This window comes from Vigna unguiculata, chromosome 7 (assembly GCF_004118075.2).
Source record: "Vigna unguiculata cultivar IT97K-499-35 chromosome 7, ASM411807v1, whole genome shotgun sequence".
Lineage (NCBI taxonomy): Eukaryota > Viridiplantae > Streptophyta > Magnoliopsida > Fabales > Fabaceae > Vigna > Vigna unguiculata.
In genome coordinates this window covers 13096323-13115948 of record NC_040285.1, presented here as the reverse complement: position 1 = coordinate 13115948, position 19626 = coordinate 13096323, and the positions used below count along the sequence as shown (strand labels likewise).

At 29.7% G+C, this 19626-nt stretch overlaps 1 long non-coding RNA gene across 1 annotated transcript; it reads right to left on the bottom strand.

Annotated features, from left to right (window-relative positions):
- Positions 1-17897: 17897 nt before the first annotated feature.
- LOC114190475 lies at positions 17898-18508 on the bottom strand. The gene is made up of 3 exons (XR_003605811.1): positions 18340-18508; positions 18148-18225; positions 17898-18002 (listed from the first exon to the last, which is right to left on the bottom strand). It is a non-coding gene; the product is annotated as an uncharacterized LOC114190475 (long non-coding RNA).
- Between the last annotated feature and the right edge of the window lie 1118 nt (positions 18509-19626).

The following is a 19626-nucleotide window of genomic DNA, read 5'->3' as shown; positions in this document are numbered from 1 at the left end:
AGGTAGAGTCCATTTGGAATATACCAACAACATGACTTAGAAAATTGAATTTCCATTGTATTAAGTTCTCTTTGTGACTCCATCACAACACATTTATTATTATTATTACTATTATTATTATTATTATTATTATTATTATTATATTTTACTATTATTATTGTTATTATTATTCTTATCATCATCATCATCATTATTATTTTATTACTATTATTATTATACTTAATATTATTATTATTATTAATTTATTTTACTATTATTATTATTATTACTATTATCATTATAATTATTCTTATTATTAATTTTATTTTATTTTAATATTACTATTATTATTATTATGATTATGATTATATTATTTTATTATTATTGTTATTTTTATCGTTGTTTTATTTTATTTATGATTTTATTATCATTATTATTGCTTTATTTTGTTATTAATATTATTTCATTATTGTTTTATCTTATTAGTATTATTATTTTATTATTATTGTTTAATTTTATTTTATTATTATTTTCATTATTATTATTATTATTTTATTGTTTCGTTTTATTATTATTATTATCATTATTATTGTTGTTGTTATTTTTATTATTATCATTATTACTATTTTATTGTCCGTGCGATATTTTGGGACAATGGTTATGTGTTCTTCCTAGTTTGTATATTGTTTGATTGTTCAAAATTGTGTTGGGTATAACACTTTGTTTTGAGAATTGAATTGTTGGATGCTAGGAACTGAACCGCCTGGCATTGCAAAGTGAACCGTCAAGCGATAACAAGAAATAGGGAAGCCATATGTGTCGTGGCGCCCAACAGTGTTGTTAAATCGCCTAGCGGTGCTTAGGCTGTGCCAGGCAATGGTGTAGTGGTAGGGTGCGTTTGTGATATGTTTTGCATGGCTTGTTGTGTTGGTCTTGGTCTGGGGTATGCTTGACTGTATCATAAGTGGGTAGGTTCCTGATTGATGATGGAACATGTGGTTAATAAGAGCGGGGAGGTTCATATTAATAATACTCTTGTGTGAGGATACAAGCGGGGAGGTTCGTATGTTCTGTGCTCACACTTCATAGTTGTTGCGAGTGGGGAGGTTCGTAGTTTGATGGATCACACGTGTTGGACTATAAGCGGGGAGGTCCATAATATTGGACTATGAGCGGGGAGGTTCGTAGAGTTGGATCACGAGCGAGCAGGTTCGTGGAAGCATTGAAATCCCTAAGACTAGCTTGAGTGCGTATCTTGTATAGGGCAATGTGTTTTTCTTAATTTCGTTTTAATGTGTTGAGATGTGGACTTGGACCAGGAGATGCTTGATTGTGTCATGAGCGGGTAGGTTCATGGCTGGTGGTGAACACGTGATAATATGAGCGAGGAGGTTCATATTGTGATGCTCTCATGTGAGGATACGAGCGGGGAGATTCGTATGTTTCGTGCTCACACTTGAGGGCTGCTGCGAGCGGGGAGGTTCGTAGTTATTGGATCAATTGTCTTGGAGTAGGGGCGGGGAGGTTTATATTTTTGGACTACGAGCGGGGAGGCTCGTAAAGGCAGGACCACGAGTGGGGAAGTTCGTGGAAGCATATATATCTTGGGTCCATGGTCAAGAAATTGTGGGTTGAAAACCTTAGGGCAGTAAGGTTTCTTGGTTAAGCATTGGTTGAAATAAAGTAATTTGGGGTAAACTTCTATGTATTAAATTATACATTTAGATTGTTACATGAGCTCACCTTATTTGTTTGTGTTTGGCGATGATCGTGTAACTTGTTACACAAGAGTAGAGGATGTTGCAGGTGGAGCTGTTGAAGAGTAGAGCAGGAGACAAGGCTTACATGGGGATATTTTTTAAAGACTTGTATTTATCTCGTTCATTTTCAGTGGAATATGACTTGGAGTTGTACTCTTTTAATTGAATATTAGTTTTGGAATTTGTTTTCATTTTGGCACGATTAATAAAGATGAAAATTTTTTCCGCATTTTAAGTAAGATGAATAATTAATGATATCTTATTTTATTTTAATTAAATTAGTTATCTGGCTGGGATGTTATAGTCGCCAATTGGGTACAACATTAAAATGAAATGTAGAGATTCAAATTAGCATGAGCAATGACATAGTTTTATAAAGATACAAGAATAACATACCAACCTATAATAAGAATTTACTAATGAGATAAAAACATCAATCTTCCCTAACCTCAATGATTTGATTGTCAGAATATTGTTGACATCTTCAAAGAGAAAAATACTACAACAAAGAAAAATAAAATTAAAATAGTGAATTAAAACTATACTACAAATATATATATATATATATATATATATATATATATATATATATATATACACACACACACACACAAAAATAATCAATATAACTTACTTCTAATTGAGTTGTCCCACGTTCACAATATGTGATAATTTTTCCTTCATATAGTAGAACATGTAATACCCACAATCATTACTGTTGACTTGTTTTGGATACTAGAAAATCAAAAGTACAAAACATCAATATAATTGGTATTAACAACATTAATTGATTTTCAAATAAACAATTGTAACTACCTTAATTGTTGATGTAAACCTCATTTGCACAAGGACTGACTTAGGATCTTTAGGGTTAGAACCTTGTAGGAAACTTGGAAAATTTGTAAAAATGTGAATTCGAAAAAAAAAAGGTTGAAGTTCCAATTTGGCCAGTATGGTAAAAAAGTCAATATCTTGAGTTATAGAACTCCAATTGATGTGATTGCAAAATAGGGTGAAAGTTCTTGTTCTGAACTATAATTTTGGCTTAAGAAACACTAATTTTGGGTGAGTGGAACGAGAGTTATGACAATAAGATAAATATGGGCAAAATGGGTTCTTTTCTAAATTTGAGTGAAGAAAGAAGAAAAGGTGAATATGGAAAGGTGGAAGGAAAGAATCACTCTTTCCAAGAAAGACATCACACAAAGGATGGGGAAGTCCTTTGATACAGCCAGGCGGTTCTTGAATCACTTAAGAACTTAGGAGAATCACTTTAACTAAGATAGAAAAGATAATTTCTGAACAAAACTCAACTTGTCTTCATTAATAAAATGGTTCAACTTATATAGATGTTTTAACCACTAGAATTACAAAAGACATATAAATTGCACTTACATCCCACTTAAAGCTATTAATGATCCCACTACTTAATGGTTGATGGTAATTGAAACTGTGGCAACCCAAAAGTCACCCAAAAGCATTCAGTTATGCATCCTCTTGGTCTCCCAAAGGCTAATGACTAAGTTACAATTGGGCAATTATTACAACTTGAAATAAAACTACACTAGAGCTTATTAATTGATTAAACCAAAACATAATTTGGTCTGCCATTTTACAAAAAATTGGGCCATTATTTAAATAAACTAATAACTTAAAAAAATATTACTGCAAAGTGGTGCATTAATCCTTTTCCATTTGTGCCATGATGCGATTCATATCAATTGTTGTCCACTTGATAAAACTTAACTTAGACTTTGAAACCATATATGCTCTTTGAGCTCGATGTCAAACCCAATTTCGTCCAAATAAATAAATTTATTTCAAAATTTTCAAAATAATATATAGTAAATAAATGGAATGAAAGTGTTTCTTTTTTACATTTTGGTTTTGGCCCAAATCATTTTAATACATCATCCTTTCTTTCCTTTTGCTCTTTATTTTTATTTTTATTTTTACTTTTATTTTATTTTATTTTCTTTTCTTTTATCTTATTTTTTATTTGGTCCATGTTATTTTTGTATACATGTCCGTTGTTGTCTACTCTGAAATCTTGCAGTCCTAATAATTTTTTTAACACCCTTTTATTTTTTTTCTTATACCCTTTTATTTTTGGCCTAATTTTATTATTTTTTTCTTTCATACTCCTTTTTGTTTTTTTAAACCCCTATATACACCATACCATTTTCAAATCTTTGAATCACTAGGTTGCACAATGTATTTACCTCATTTTTTTCTCACATCACAGACAATCTCTATTTTACCACGCAACCACCTTTTTTGTGTAACAAAATTCAAAAGAAAGTCTATCCAAAAAGTTGTTTTTGTCTCAGGCACGAACACAGTATGCAACATGCACACCTGAACAATTCTCCTTTGGGTTCTTGAAAGTCGTAAGACAAAATCCATACTTATATCCTTCCAAGGGGCTAAAGCAATATGCAAGGGAGGTATAAAGTCCATGAGGCATTGTCCTAGATTTTGATTGTAAACAAGTAATACATATATGATTTGGACATCCTTCCTCAAATGGGGCCAAAAGAATTTCTCTTTTAAAAGACCTAGGGTTTTTTCTACTCCAAAGTGACCCACCAATCCCCCTTCATGCATTTCTTGAATAAGGAGTTTTCTTTGTGAACCTTGAGGAATACAAATTTTTCCTTCTTTAAATAAATAACCCTCTTTCACATATAAACCTCCTTGAGGTTTATCAATACACTCATCATAAGTAAATGAAAACTCATAATCTTGAGCATACATTTATGGAGTATGATCAAATCCAAGAATTTGGGCCCAATTTCTAAAACAAGGCTTGCCTTCTAATAAAAGCATCAACCACCACATTACTTTTACCCTTCTTGTATTTTATCACATAAGGAAATTGTTCTAAGAATTTCATCCACTTAGCTTCTCTCTTTTTCAGCTTATGTTGCCCCTTCAAGTATATAAATGACTCATGGTCACTATGAATGACAAACTCCTTGGACACTAGATATTGTTCCCAAGTTTGAAAACCCTACCTAAGGCATACAACTCTTTGTCATGGGTGGGATAGTTAAGGGAGGCACCATTAAGTTTTTCACTGAAGTAAGAAATTAGGTGTCTTCCTTGCAACAACACAACACCTATTCCTTGATGAAGGATTGAGTTAGTTCATTTTAGAATTTTGATTATGGTGATGAGTTTCTTAAGAAAACCTAAAGAAGATTCTCATTAGACATTAAGATAGTATGCTATCTAGAGGTGAAGGTTCACTTCTAAAGATTCTAAAGAAGGAGAGAAATGGATTGATTCAAGAAATGAGATAAAATGGACATGAACATAACATAACCGAATTGAAATAAGAGAAACAAACTAGAAAATAGAAAGCATAGAAGATGGTAAGGATGGAATGAAGCAAGCCACTCTTAGAGGGGCCATAAGGCTAACCAACTCCAGAGATTAGTGTTGGGTGCCGCTACTTGCATAGCAAAATAAGGCTAAGGTGAAGTATTCACTCCAATGGAGGAAGCTCATAGTTTTGGTTGAACAACACAAGTGTATATTACTCAAAATTTTCAACCTTTTTACAAGTTAAAGAGCGCCCCTCATATTGAAAGTTCTAGGGGCCTCTAGGAAATAAACACAAAGTTCAAAAGCAAAAAGAAAAACCATAATTTTAGAAGCATCTTTTAAAAAAGTAGCACAAACTTGAATAATGGTGGGAAACCCTAAATGGATTTCGGCCAAGCTCCAAAATGAGACAAGGATGTCTCCACAAAGTCCAAAAAGGAGCTTAAGACAAAAGGAAACAAAAGGTACAAGCTCCTTTTGCTTTATGCTTTATATTTTTTTCATCTCTCTTCCACCTAAGCTCCACATTTTCTTCACTTTCCAATAGGATGGTGCCACCTAGCTCATGCTCTTTAGTCCTAATTAAACCTACAAAACACATAAGTATAGATTAGCATGTTAGCTTAAGTCAAGTAAACTCTAGTCAACAAGTCAAACCTAGTCAAAGGTTAACCAGTCAACTAAGGTTAAGTCAACTAAGTCAACTTAGGGAAATCACAATAATGAGATGAAACATAAACATAAAGATGAAGGACTAGAAGTCTCCCCTCTACACATGCTCCTTGTAATCCATCTTGGGAGAACTTTCGTGGCATCTTGTGTGGTCAAGCCTTCATCACTCTACACTTAATGCATCACACTCTAGCTCAAAATTTTTAAAAAATCTAGTAAGGGTAAAATGGGTGCATTGGTGGGTCTTTCTTTGAGTTGCTAAAAAGTAGACTCTTATTTTTCACCTCAATCAAAAGACACATCTTTATTGATAAGCTCATTGGCGGGTAAAGCAAAGGTAAAGATGTTAGGAACAAACCTCCTATAAAAGCTTGTAAGACTATGGAAGCTCATAACTTGTCCAACATTTTTAGGTGTAGGCCATTCTTTTATGGCCTTTATTTTCTCAGGGTCAACATGAATCCCATTTTTATTCACTACGTGTACACCATAAACAACTCAAGAAACTCTATATAGTTTGACATATAGTGTAGATATTATGATCCCAATCAAGATAGGTGAACCTTCTTTGCACACAGGCAAGGATATATTAAGTTAACCAATATCATTATGGCTCACATTTAAGGATAATAATACATCATTTTGACATTATGATACGTAACTTATTATAGTGTACACGTATTACACATTCCTAAAATAGAGACAACGGATGTAAGTCATGCCTATTCAGGTAATGGCCAATGTCAAAAGGTATATAAATTGGATTAGTCATTTGTAAAGGGTTACATTTGGTACTTATATACAATATATCATATCACCCGATGACTTAAGCATCAAAATATTGTGGGCCTACAAGTGTACACCACAAACAACTCAAGAAACTCCATATAATTTGACATATGGTGTAGACGTTGTGATCCCAATCAAGATAGGTGAACCTTCTTTGCGCACAGTCAGGGATATATCAAGTTAACCTGTATCATCGTGACTCGCTTTTAAGGATAATAATACATCAATCTAACGTTATGGTACAAAATTATTACAATGAACACGTATTACACATTCCTAAAATAAACACAACGAGCATAAGTCATATTCATTCAGGTAAATGGCCCATGTGAACAGGTATATAAAGGGGGTTACTCATCATGTAAAAGGTTACTTTTGATAATTGTATACAATATATCATATTAACCGCTGACTTAAGCATCAGAGTATTTGTAGGTAGCCCACCTCAAATTTAGACATAGGAATAGGAAGGGAACATCTCAAACGAGACATGAATGAATAAGATTTTGTATGGATATTTCAATCACACACTAAAACACGATGAAAATTGAAAACAAAAAATATCAAATTAGAAGTACAACCAATAATGAAATTTTTGCCACAAATTTTTAGAGTTAAATCTGAATTGTATGATTAATATAAAGAAACAGGATGAATGTATAACTATGTTAAGAGTTGAGTGAAATTTAAAAAAATAAAGTTTTTCTTAACTCAATTTTATAATATAATTTATAAATTAAGTCTTTCACTTTATTATCAGTTAATTTTATTTCTAATTAATATAAAATCTTTAATACACTCATTTATTCTGAGAAATCAACATTTAGGAAGAAAGAAAAAAAGTTATAAATGGTCAAAAAGGAATCAAATTACTATTAGCTCAACAAATCGGATAACTAATAATTTTAACTCATCCTCACAATAAATGGGCTTGTAAGTATACAAATTTTTAATACTAGTCTTTCTATCCGTGCAGCGCACTGGTTTTTTCAGATACCCTTTTTTCAATTATATAATAATTATCAAACAAAAAATATGTTATTTATTGAGTATTCAAATTGTTAGTAATTGAAATAAAGTTAACTTTAGAAGATAACAATATGTATATAAACATACAACCGCTGAGCAAATTTGATGGCTTAATATTTGCACTTGGTGAGAAGTTGTAGTGGTTGTTAATGTCAGAAAGTTGAACAATTTTATTGATAGAACTTCCATAACTTTGTATGTGATTTTCAACAACTACATTTGCATTGAATTGACGTTGTCATTTTATAATCAAATTGCATATATATTTGTGAAGAACAAACAAAGAACACATACCATGACTTGTTCCACATATTCCATTTACATTGTCAAAGTTATTTGCTTCGTTGTTGACATATGCAAATAATTTTCAAAAACTTGTGACAATAAATAAAACAACTTATTTACATAACAAATTTTGTTTAAGAAAAATAATTACTTACTCAAAACCAACTAAGTTAATGGTTTCCTCTATAGAATCTTCTTATGAATCTGCCAAAAAATATAAAACCTATACTATTATGGTTATGGAGGTTCACTCTTTAGGTGTATTGAAATTGAAATAACACTGTATACATATATCAAACCTGATATGTTGCTACATTGAGCATCATTTTATGTATATTGTAAAACAAACAACTACTTAAAAGATAGGATAAATGTTGCATAAGAACATTTTTAAAGAATATCAGTTCATCATTGGCACTGTGTAATTCCAATAACACCATGAGAACCATTAGTATAACTTATAATAAAACATTTCAGATATATTTTAATAAGTAATTACGCTATGTATAATCAATGTTGCATACTATAACCTGCATTTCAAGAAGCTCATCATTGTCACACTATAATTTCAACAAGGAAATGAGCACCATTACTACAACATGACCTGCATTTATTATAATTTCAGTTAATGAACACCACTACCATTGAATAATTGAATAAATTAGGAGAAGAGTGTGAAATAAATAATGACATACCTATAGTTTCGTCTTTGTTAAAGAGTTTCGAAAATTTCCTTGTACACAACATTTTTAGTTGTGTTTGTGATATTTCCATCTTTATCTAGAATAAGTATTTTGAGTCATTTCTTTGTTTTTACTCTAGAGATAGCAACATATAGTTGTCCATGTGTGAATATTGGACATGGAAGATAAAGTCCAACTCTAGAAAGATATTGACCTTGATTTTTGTTGATTGTCATTGCAAACCAGAGTGATATTGGAAACTGTCTTCTCTGCAATTTAAATGGCAAACCTGAATCTGAAGGAACTAAATACATTCTTGGGATAAAAATTTTGTCATTAACGTTTTTCCCTGTAATAATTGTTGCAGAGATGAAATTTTTTTCCTCAATGATTGACTTGAAATCTTGTTCCATTGCATAGACTTTTACTTGATCTATATTTCTAAAAGGCATGATTGGAACCCTTGTTTTCAACTTCAATCTATGATTTGGAATACCTAAACTTTTGATTTCATTCAAAAATTCAGATGTAAACCATTCAGATTGCATATCTTTCTTTTGATCAGATTGGCGAGGTGTATCTAAACTTAGATAGGTAATTTCCTCACCACTTAATAAAGATAGCATGAAATCATTAACTTCCTATACACAATCATTTGTTGGGCAAAGTATTGCTCCATCGTCAAAATAATCAGGATTCCTCATATGTAAAATGAAATCAGGGTACAAAAATTGAACCAAAGACATCAAGGTGATTTTGTATTTAGAATCAACAATTATTTTGGAATTTCAACCATACTTTCACCATTTTCATTTAAATTCATCTCTCCATCTCCAATTTTCAAGATCCAATCAGCAAATTCTTTTATCTCCTTTGTTGTCTATCTATTTTGGGTGGTATTTAATCTCATATTTTTTGTTAGCTTTAACACTTTACAATACTACCATAAGTCAGAATAATGTATTGAAGATATCATACCTAGATGTTTTCTTTATCACAAGTAGAATTTGTCTAAAGTCACCTCCCAAGACAACCACTTTACCACCAAATGGTTTGGCATTGTTGCACTCATCAACATTTTTCATTATATCTCTCAAAGTTCTATCAAATGCTTCAAAACACATTTTGTTCATCATAGGTGCTTCATCCCATATAATCAAACTAGTTGCCATTAAAAGCTTAGCACGTAGCTTACCTTGAGCAATGTTGCAAGTTGATTCCTGGTTAATTAGTAATGGGATGCAAAAAGTTGAATGTGCAGTTTTTCCACCAGAAAGAAGTAACGAAGCAATGCCACATGATGCTACATTTAAAACAATCATCCCCTTGCTTCTTATTGCAACTGACAATGTCTTCCACATAAAAGTTTTTCTTGTACCACCATAACCATACAAAAAGAAGAATCCTCCATGTTTTGAAAGTATTGCATTCATTATATCATCATATACATGCACTTATTCATCAGTGAGTGACTTGGAGAGCATTTCATGTTCTTTAGTCATGTCTTCTTTATTATATTCAAGCTTATCAATAATAAATATGTTTTCAAATGGAAATGAATCTAAAACATCTAGTTAAGGTAAGAAAAGATAATATTTTAAAGACCTTCCATTTGACATCAATATTTTTCGATTTCAAGAAGACAAACTTTCTGTAATTCAGTTTCTTCCATTTGAAGTTATGCACAAAACGGTAAATGATATCAATAAATTCTATTAAGCAACTTATTCCTTAAATTATTTGACCAAAACAATAACTTTAATTGTTAAAACAATTTCATAAATATCTGAATAGATGCATCTTAATTTTGTACTCAAATTAGGACAAAGTTATGGATGAAATTGGATTATAAGCTAAAACAACATGACACTTAAAAAAACAGAGAACAAAATAACGAATTACAGTGTACATTACCTGGCAAGTTCAAGTCCTTTCTTTTTTGGTATAAAATTCCATCACATAACTACATCAGGTTTGGATATTGTATTCATACCCAGCAATATAACAAACAATCTTCTAAGTTGATATTCAGAAGCAATTTCACTGGCTTCATTTATTGCATCAACAAATTCTTTGTAATAAGCCAATAATCCTAATGCATAGCAAGCCTCCTGGAATGTCTCAAACATCTGTCCCTCAATTGTCCTTATGCTCTCATAATCAACACAACCTTTTTGGATAGTCAATAATATTCTCATATAATAGAGTTCTCTAGAGTCAGGCAGAATATAAGTAGGCCTACCAATGCTGTAGCCTTTCTTCCTTGGTTTCAATTCTTTTTCTTTTGACATCCAAACAAATTTGCTTGGGAATTCCCCGTAAGTCAAATTTTTTTTTTCTGTATAATTATGATTAGCCTCAAACCAACCTAAAAACATTGTTACTATTTTCGCATCTGTTGAAGACAAGATTAATATCATCATCATCTTTAAACAAAGTTGATTGCGTGCCTGGAAGATGGAATGTTAATATTATAACAATAGGCCACATGTGATGAATATCAAAAGCAAATGTTCTCCAAACTGCTTCGCATGGTAATAGGTATCTACAATCATAATACCTCTTAATTTCATCAATAATTGTTTCTCTGTTCAAATTTGCAGCAACGTTAGTTATTTTAACTGTAATTTTGTTTGCACCTTTGTTGATATACTTGAACAAATACTTGATTGCATTTGTTTTGTTACAATACTCTATATTGACATGAGCTTGATACCTCATTAAAAGAGGTGGACTATAAGGAACCACACTGAAATTTTGCAGCTGAATTCCATTTTTTTCAACAAAACTGCCATCAACACGTATTCTATATGACGGATATCCTTCTTCATCAATGGTAGTACAACTTGTAAAATTCTTTGGATAATATTTTGAACATCTACCTTCTTTCATGTAAGGAGAATTAAATTGTGCAGGTCCACACAACTCATGTATCATGTAACTAGAAACAACTTTATGCAATTTGGGGTATAAATCTTGATTAGGCAATTCAGTTGAAATTACCTTATCAATATATGTTGGAGTCTTCAGTTTGCTTTCTCCATCTAACCATAAAAGTATGTGAGTGTGTAGTAATCCTCTTTTTTGAAATTCTACTATGTACATACCTGATTGTAAAAAAAATATAGTTACACATAATTTCTTTAATTTAATAAATAAATACATAATATAACATTGTAAACAAAACATACCTACAGTAGTCTTTTTGAAGAAATCATTTTTTTTTTAAATTTGTCATCATTTGATCAAGTTTCATTTTGAAAACTTTACACACAATGTTAGGTATGTCTGATGTGGATAAACCTCTTGGAGATACAAAATCACGTATTTTACTCCAATTTACATTGCATGTTATATTTATGAACAAATCAGGATATCCAAATTTCTTACAAATTACCATAGCCTCTTGACAATTTTTAAACATATACCTTGTACCATAAGTGCATGAAGCAGACAACATTATATGTCTTCCAATTAAAGATTGATTTATCTCTCCTCTATTAATAACATCTTGTAATCCATTAAGAATATCACAACGTATTACCTTATGATTTGCTCTAATGAATGACAAAAATGTTGTGTTTCAATCATGGTGTAGCAATCGACCAGGAATTGTTGGAACAATCGACACACATTAACAATGTTACCAAACTCTAAAGACCTCTGTTGATTCCAAAGACTATAAATTCTCTCAAAGAAATACGAATTCTTACACTCGCTTTACTTTTGGAATGAGTTTCTCTAATTGGAATATCTTCTTGATAATCATCTTCTCCAAATGGAAACATTAGAGGATATTGCAACATAATAAAGGCAATGTGAGTTTCATGCAATTTGGTCAATTCACCAGAATATTTCTTCACAATGATATCTCTTCCTACATCCATATTACCAAAATCACAAACTATTAGTGCAACTATCTCATCACATGAAGGTGTGTTGTATACTCTTGGATCTTTTGATCTACCTCTAAATAGTCTTAGTGTGAATTCAGATTTAGAATTGTCTACTGTCAAATCTCTAACTCTGCTAAATGATTTTGCAAAAACATTGTAATCATCAATCATTTTTATCAAGTCAACAATCAATGATTGATCTACAAAAGATTGATCTGAATTTGACCTAAAAAATATTTAAACAAACTTAAGTTAATAAAAAATTTCGAAGACTTTTTATAAGAGCATGAAACATATGAAAGCTAACCTGAAATACTTCATTTTGTTGTTGATTTCATTTTCAATATCGTAAATGTAAAGTTGTGCAAACTTTGGTTTCCAGCCATCTTGTGGCAACAAACTTCCAATGCGGTGGTAGTTTTGTCCATTGAGAATGAATTGAGGTGGTGCAAAACTATTATTCATCGAAATATCTATCTTACCTCCAATTGAAGTGAATGAGAACATACTATTGTATATTCTTATATTTTGTAAAAAAATTATGCTTCTATCGTCAGAACCATTTAGAAAATTTTGAAGCAGAGTGGGTGGTTGTTGTAAGAGTGGAAGTTGAACTTTTCCTTTTTGGCAACACAATGAGAAGTCAGTTTTGTTTGATGTTTTAGTTTTTTCTGCTATTTCTTCATACCATACCAAAGTACTCTATTTTTGAACCAAATAAATTGCTATTAGAGAAATCATAACAGATCCATGTATGAACATATAAAGTTATATACTTACTCTGGATCTCTGCTTTGCAATAAATTTTCGTTGTAAATGTGTAGTCTATTAATAGTGAAATCAAAATAATAAAATTAATGTTTCTAATTTTGGACCAAGTCCACATCAATTATTATTTGTAAGTAAGTTTTGAATTACCATCATTCGGTTTTGTTCCTCCTAAATGGTTGATTGTTTCTAAACTTCTTCCATTTGTTCTTCTTCCATCATCATAATTGAATTTGTTTTGAAGTGATTGAATCACTTTAAAAGGATATTTAACAGACTTCTTCTTAGGGACAACACAATCTGAATTTACATATTCAGAACTTTCACCTTGCAAAGTAGTTTTTAGTAGAATCTTATAATAGATATATAATAATTATAAAACAGAAAAAATATATATATGTTTGTTAAACTTGACTAACATGCAGAATATTTTATTATTTGGTTAGTATCATTACGCTTACCATTGTCATTAGAACTTGAATTAGTTTGTAGTATAGTACTATGGACAACTGTATTTCAGTACACAAAATGATAGTAATTGAAAATAAGTTAACTTACAGAAATTCAAATATGCAAATAAACATACAACGGGTGGGCATTTAAAAATTCAACTTCGTGAGAAGTTCCATTTAGTGTTATCATTGTTAGTGATAGGACTTGCACAACTTTGTATGTGATTTTCAACAACTACATTTTCATTCAACTCAAGTGGTCATTTTATAAATCAAATTTGATATGTATTCATGAAGAAAACAAACAACACTTACAATTACTTCTTCCACATATTCCATTTATATTCTCAAAGTTGTTGACTTGATTATCCATATCTGCAAATTATTTTCCTTAAAGTATCACAATAAATAAAATAACTTCATTTACCTAAAATAAAATGTTTATGAAAAATAATAACTTACTCAAATCCAATTCAGTTAATGGCTTCCTCTATACAATCTTATTCATGAATAGGTGGTTGTGAATGGTTTCTTTTGACAAAAAAGATAAAACTATATTAATATGGATATTTAGATTCACTCTTAGGGTTTATTGAAATTGAAATAACAATGTATACATATATCAAACTTGATCTGTATCTACATTGACCATCATTGTTTGTATATTTCCTTTTTCTTATTATGTTTTCTTGTTGGTTATCTGAAAGCAAACTCATATTTGAGGAAGTAAAAAATGAAAACTTCATACTTGAACTATTATGTATGTTAATGAAACATGCAAAACTGAAGTAATCTTACCTGAATGTTTGTTGTTCATTGCATTCAAACTTACATCTAGAAGCATCTTCGTTGGACTTTGTCTTTTGGTTTCCTCCATTCAAACTTACATCAGTAGTTGACTACTCTCAAGTGGTTACTGATTCTTTCTATATCCATGAACGTATTTATTTTCCTTTTGTGTTGACATGCTTTATTGTACAAGTAATACCTATTGTGGAAAGAGGTATATTGTGTAGCTGATATTTTCTGCACAATGTTTCTTTTAGAATTATATCCTACAAATAGAAAGCACAAAAACTGTACACCGGTAATATGTCAGAAAATAACATAAATATAAAATGTTTCATACTTCTTTCCTTTTTGCAGCAAGAGAATAACAGAACTCTTTTTCATGCAAGTAGTACACATATTGTATAGGATATGCAAATATGACCTGTTTGTTTATGGATTGTAGTAAACTATTTTTGAAACATGCAAAATATGACCTGTTTCTTTATTTCATAACATGGTCATCTACTAAAAGAAACAAATTTCAATATCTTCTTAACAATATTTATATCAAATTTTCTTTCCTAAAATTACCTCAATCAAACCCAATTCAAGCATTAAAATTGAAATTTACATTTACAAATTACAGAGAAGTAGAGAAAATTAAAACCAATGAACAATTATATAACAACAACAATGGTTGTAATCAAAAGTGTAATACTTATAAAAATTAAAATGTAATGTATTCATTTGAATTTGAAGAAGTGCAGTCAAAGTATGTTAAAATAGTAAAACAAAATGGACACGAGCAATTATTATTCAGCATATATATACATAGCCATTAGTACCAATATTATAAGTAGAAGTTCCAAAAGTACATATAGAGTAGCATATAATTCAAAAATGATTATTGCTACATTTTGCAATTAAAAAAACAAAAACATAAACTAAAATCTTATTAATAATTAGAATAAGTCAACACTTTGACATGCTAATTGCACTTCATCTCGTCAACTTCAAAGGTCAGGTTCATAGTTTTATCAAGTCCATGAAAAGTACAAAATTGCTTCCACCTACTTCCAATTTTGTTGAACTTCTTTGAAGTATTCCTCAAAATGAGTTTTCACTTGAAAATCTTTTGGGGTCCATGAAGACCAATAAATATTTTTGAATCTTCCTTGTCGTAGATAATCGCCAATATCAGCAGGCAAATGCTAAAAAAAAATAATTTGTTAGATGAGTAACAAAAATAATTAATTACAAATTGAAATACTTTATTAAATATCAATATGTAAATATAAATATGTAACAAAAATTAATAACAATCACCAGATGGCTAGCGCGAACTTGCAATGGGGTTAGACCTATGGTAAAATGCCTCTTTGGACCTCTAGAAAGAGGTTGATCTGTCATAATTCTGCTATAAAACCTACCAATACACAAAGGTTTGCACTTCCCTAGAAAAGTAGTGATCTGGAAGCAAGAATTTCCCACATATCCAAAGTAGATACAATGATCATGTTGTAGTTTGTAAAAACTCTTTAAATCATACCATCCTTCAATTAACAATGGTTTCTCTAAATTTTTGTTGTAAATGACGACATGCGTGTTGCCGTCAACATTAGTTAGACTCAAGTGGTTTTCAAGATTTTCATCATAAAGAATTGCAAAAGCACGATCAACAAAACCAACGGCCTTGAAGAACCAAGAGTTAGTTCAAAATAATATTTTTTTGGGTTAAATATGTTTTTGGTCCCTCAAGTTTCAGCGAAATTTGGAATTAGTCCATTATCAAAACTTTTGACCAATTTAGTCCTTCATCTTTCAAAATGCGTGAATTTAGTCCTTTTAACCAAATTTTGTTAAGTTTATCTGACGTTTCGAGCACATTTCATGATAGTATTTAAGTTAACATTGAAGCAAAAATGTGTCAAACAGTATAAATAATTTAAATACTATCATGAAATGCGCTTGAAATGTCATATAAACTTAACAAAATTTGGTTAAAAGGACTAAATTCACGCATTTTGAAAGATGAATGACTAAATTGGTCAAAAGTTTTGATGAGGGACTAAACCCAAATTTCGCTCAAACTTGAGGGACCAAAAACATATTTAACCCTATTTTTTTTAACAAAGATGTACTTAGATAAAACAATAAAAAAAGACTTGAAATAACTTACCTCATCTTTCAAATGAATAATGAAAAATTGATACCTAGTCATTGTGTTACAGATGTAACAATGTTCATCAACATCACTGAAGTTGCTCTCCATTCTTTATGAAGATTGACAACAAAGAAACACAAATATGAAGAAAGCGGGTTGGAACCGTCAAGGTTTGGGTGCAAAATAAACTTATGTCATTTGATCGATTCGAATGACATTTATATAGAAAAAAATATATCACATGAAAACATTATCCAAGATATATGTTCAGAATGGTCAAATTGATGATATTATTACCTATTCAGGAAAAAGGAAAGTTTTTTTAAAATAAATAAAATAAAAATAGATGTCGAATTATATATGTAATATTTAACCAAAATATAATATATAAAATATAATATAAAACACACATATATATATATATATAATATAATATATATATATATATATATATATATATATATATGATATAATGTATAATATATTAAATATTAAATAAAATACATAAATAAATTATAGAAAAAATTAATTATTAAAACTATCTAAATAACCAATATACGTGAATAAAAATATTTATCAAAGTTCAAAATGAGAATTTGAATTGAATAATTGAAAACGATTTTGCAAATTCCAACTTTAAAAGCATAGTAACAGAGATTAACGTACTTATGTTAGCAAATAATTTTTTTACAATTAAACATTAATCATCGTCTTACATTTAATGAGAGAAAGATATGAAAAATAATAACTAATACGTTAAAAATAATTTAGTCCAAAATATCTGCATAAACAAAAATAAAAGAATATACTAATAATTATAAATATTTGAATGATTTAAAATATAAAGCAATGGAATTACATATAATAATTCTTTAAAATTAAGCATAAATTTAAAATTTAACGAATTATTTTGATAAAAAAGGTCACGAAAAAAATATAATTTAAAAGTACATTTATTGTAAATGGTAACCAGATATAAAGGTTACGGAAAAATAACTTGAAAAAAGTTTTATTGTAGCTAGAACCATTTTTATTTAGACAATAACCAGTTCTATTGTCAATAATATTTTGGTGAACCAACAAATAAAGAAATTTTAACAGTCATTTAAATAAAATAATGTATAAGATGTAAGACGTCATAAATAATTGATTAAAATAATAAGATTATTTGAAATGAAAAACGAATAAAATAATTAAATAAAAGTTAAATATGTCTGTAGTGGGAAACAGTAAATAAATTAAATAAAAATAAAAAGACGTCTTCATACTATCATTTTTGTTTACTTTTCCTTTTTAATATTTCGCTTGAGAACCTTCAACGAAATATTGTCTTCTTCAATAGAGTCCAGTGATAGCACCTTCTTTGTTGATTCCTTCTTCAATGGATTATTCGAATCATCAATGCTTGGATTATCTTAGGGTACCTAAATAGTTGAGGGATCATAATCAGTTGATTCATTTGTAAATTTCTTCAATAAATATTATGAAACACAAAAAATATTAGACCAATTTAAGATTGAAAAAAATATTAAAATGAATTAAAAATATGTATTACAAGATTAACTATACCTTTGCAACATCTACACACGAATCCTTAATTATACGCTCCTTTTCCCTGTTGAATTCTCCATTGCCAGCATATATATCCTTGAAAAACATTTACATTTATAACAATTAATGAAATAAATTGTGTTTGTAAAGAAATAAATAAATAATATAACTATAAATTATAAACAGAATTTAGTAAAACATATTTCTCACCACTGACTTCATGGAAGAATCATTAAACTTATCAATTATAGCATCATCAAAACATATTTTCTTAACTTTGAAAGATTGTTCAAGTTTAAAGGTCTGATCATTCCTACTCTCGACTTTAAATAATAGACTTTTATCCACCAATTCAGCAAATTTCTTTGGCAAAAGTCCAGAAACAGCATTCTACATATAGAAGAAAAGTTTATATCATTTTGAAAAGTCCAGAAAAGTTTATATCCAAGAATAAATATAGATGAGAAGACCTTTGGAACAACATTCTACCTTAGCAAGACCTTCTAACATATATGCGCAACCTTTGTTCAGAAGGGCAATTGCATCTCTATCAAACAACACAAATGTTGTTGAATATGATGAGTCAATTACTCGAATTTTAACCCAATATTTTGACAAATGATTACACATAATTTAAAAGTTAATAGTTACTACTGAGATGTATTTGTAAAATAAAATGAATATTAAGACATCAATTTAATATTACCTTGGAAAAACTTTGATGACATGCATATTACACTTCTCGCAAAAAAAAAAAAACATCTTAGAATCTAGATAAACAACCTTGTTACAAACACAAGCAGTATACCACCAATCTTAGAATCCAACAGAGGAATACAACGATGAAACTTATATATGAGAGAAAAAAATTAAATCCAACAAAGAAATGTAGATATGAAAGCAAGCCATCAATCCAACAAAGAAATACAACAAAGATAAGCAGATCTGAAAGAAAAACATACATCGACTAGAGAAATACAACAAAGAAAAGAAGATCTGGGAGCAAATCATCGATCAAACAAAGAAATGCAACAAAGATAAGTAGATCAATATTCAAAATATCCATCGACCAGAGAAATACAACAAAGAAAAGTAGATCTTATAACAAATCATCGATCAAACAAAGAAATACAATAAAGATAAGTACATGGTTTCCCATTGTGGCAAACAAAATTTGAATATTTTTGTTGACAAAAAAAATACAATATTCAAAACCTTCTGATTGTTAGGTTCTCATTTGTATATTAGATTAGATACAATATTTGCTTTAGTTAGGGATAACACTATTGGTGACCCATGAAAATATTTGGTTGATTGCTATAGGTAAACGAACAAACATCGACAAAAAAAAAGGTTTCCTTCTAATTTTTTTTTACACAATATGTTGTTACTTTTTTTTGCGTCATTTCTTCCTCACCTCTATAATTTTGACATGCATCCTCCTTGATAATTTTTCTATTTTAAGTATATATATATTTTAAATTATATATTCCAAAA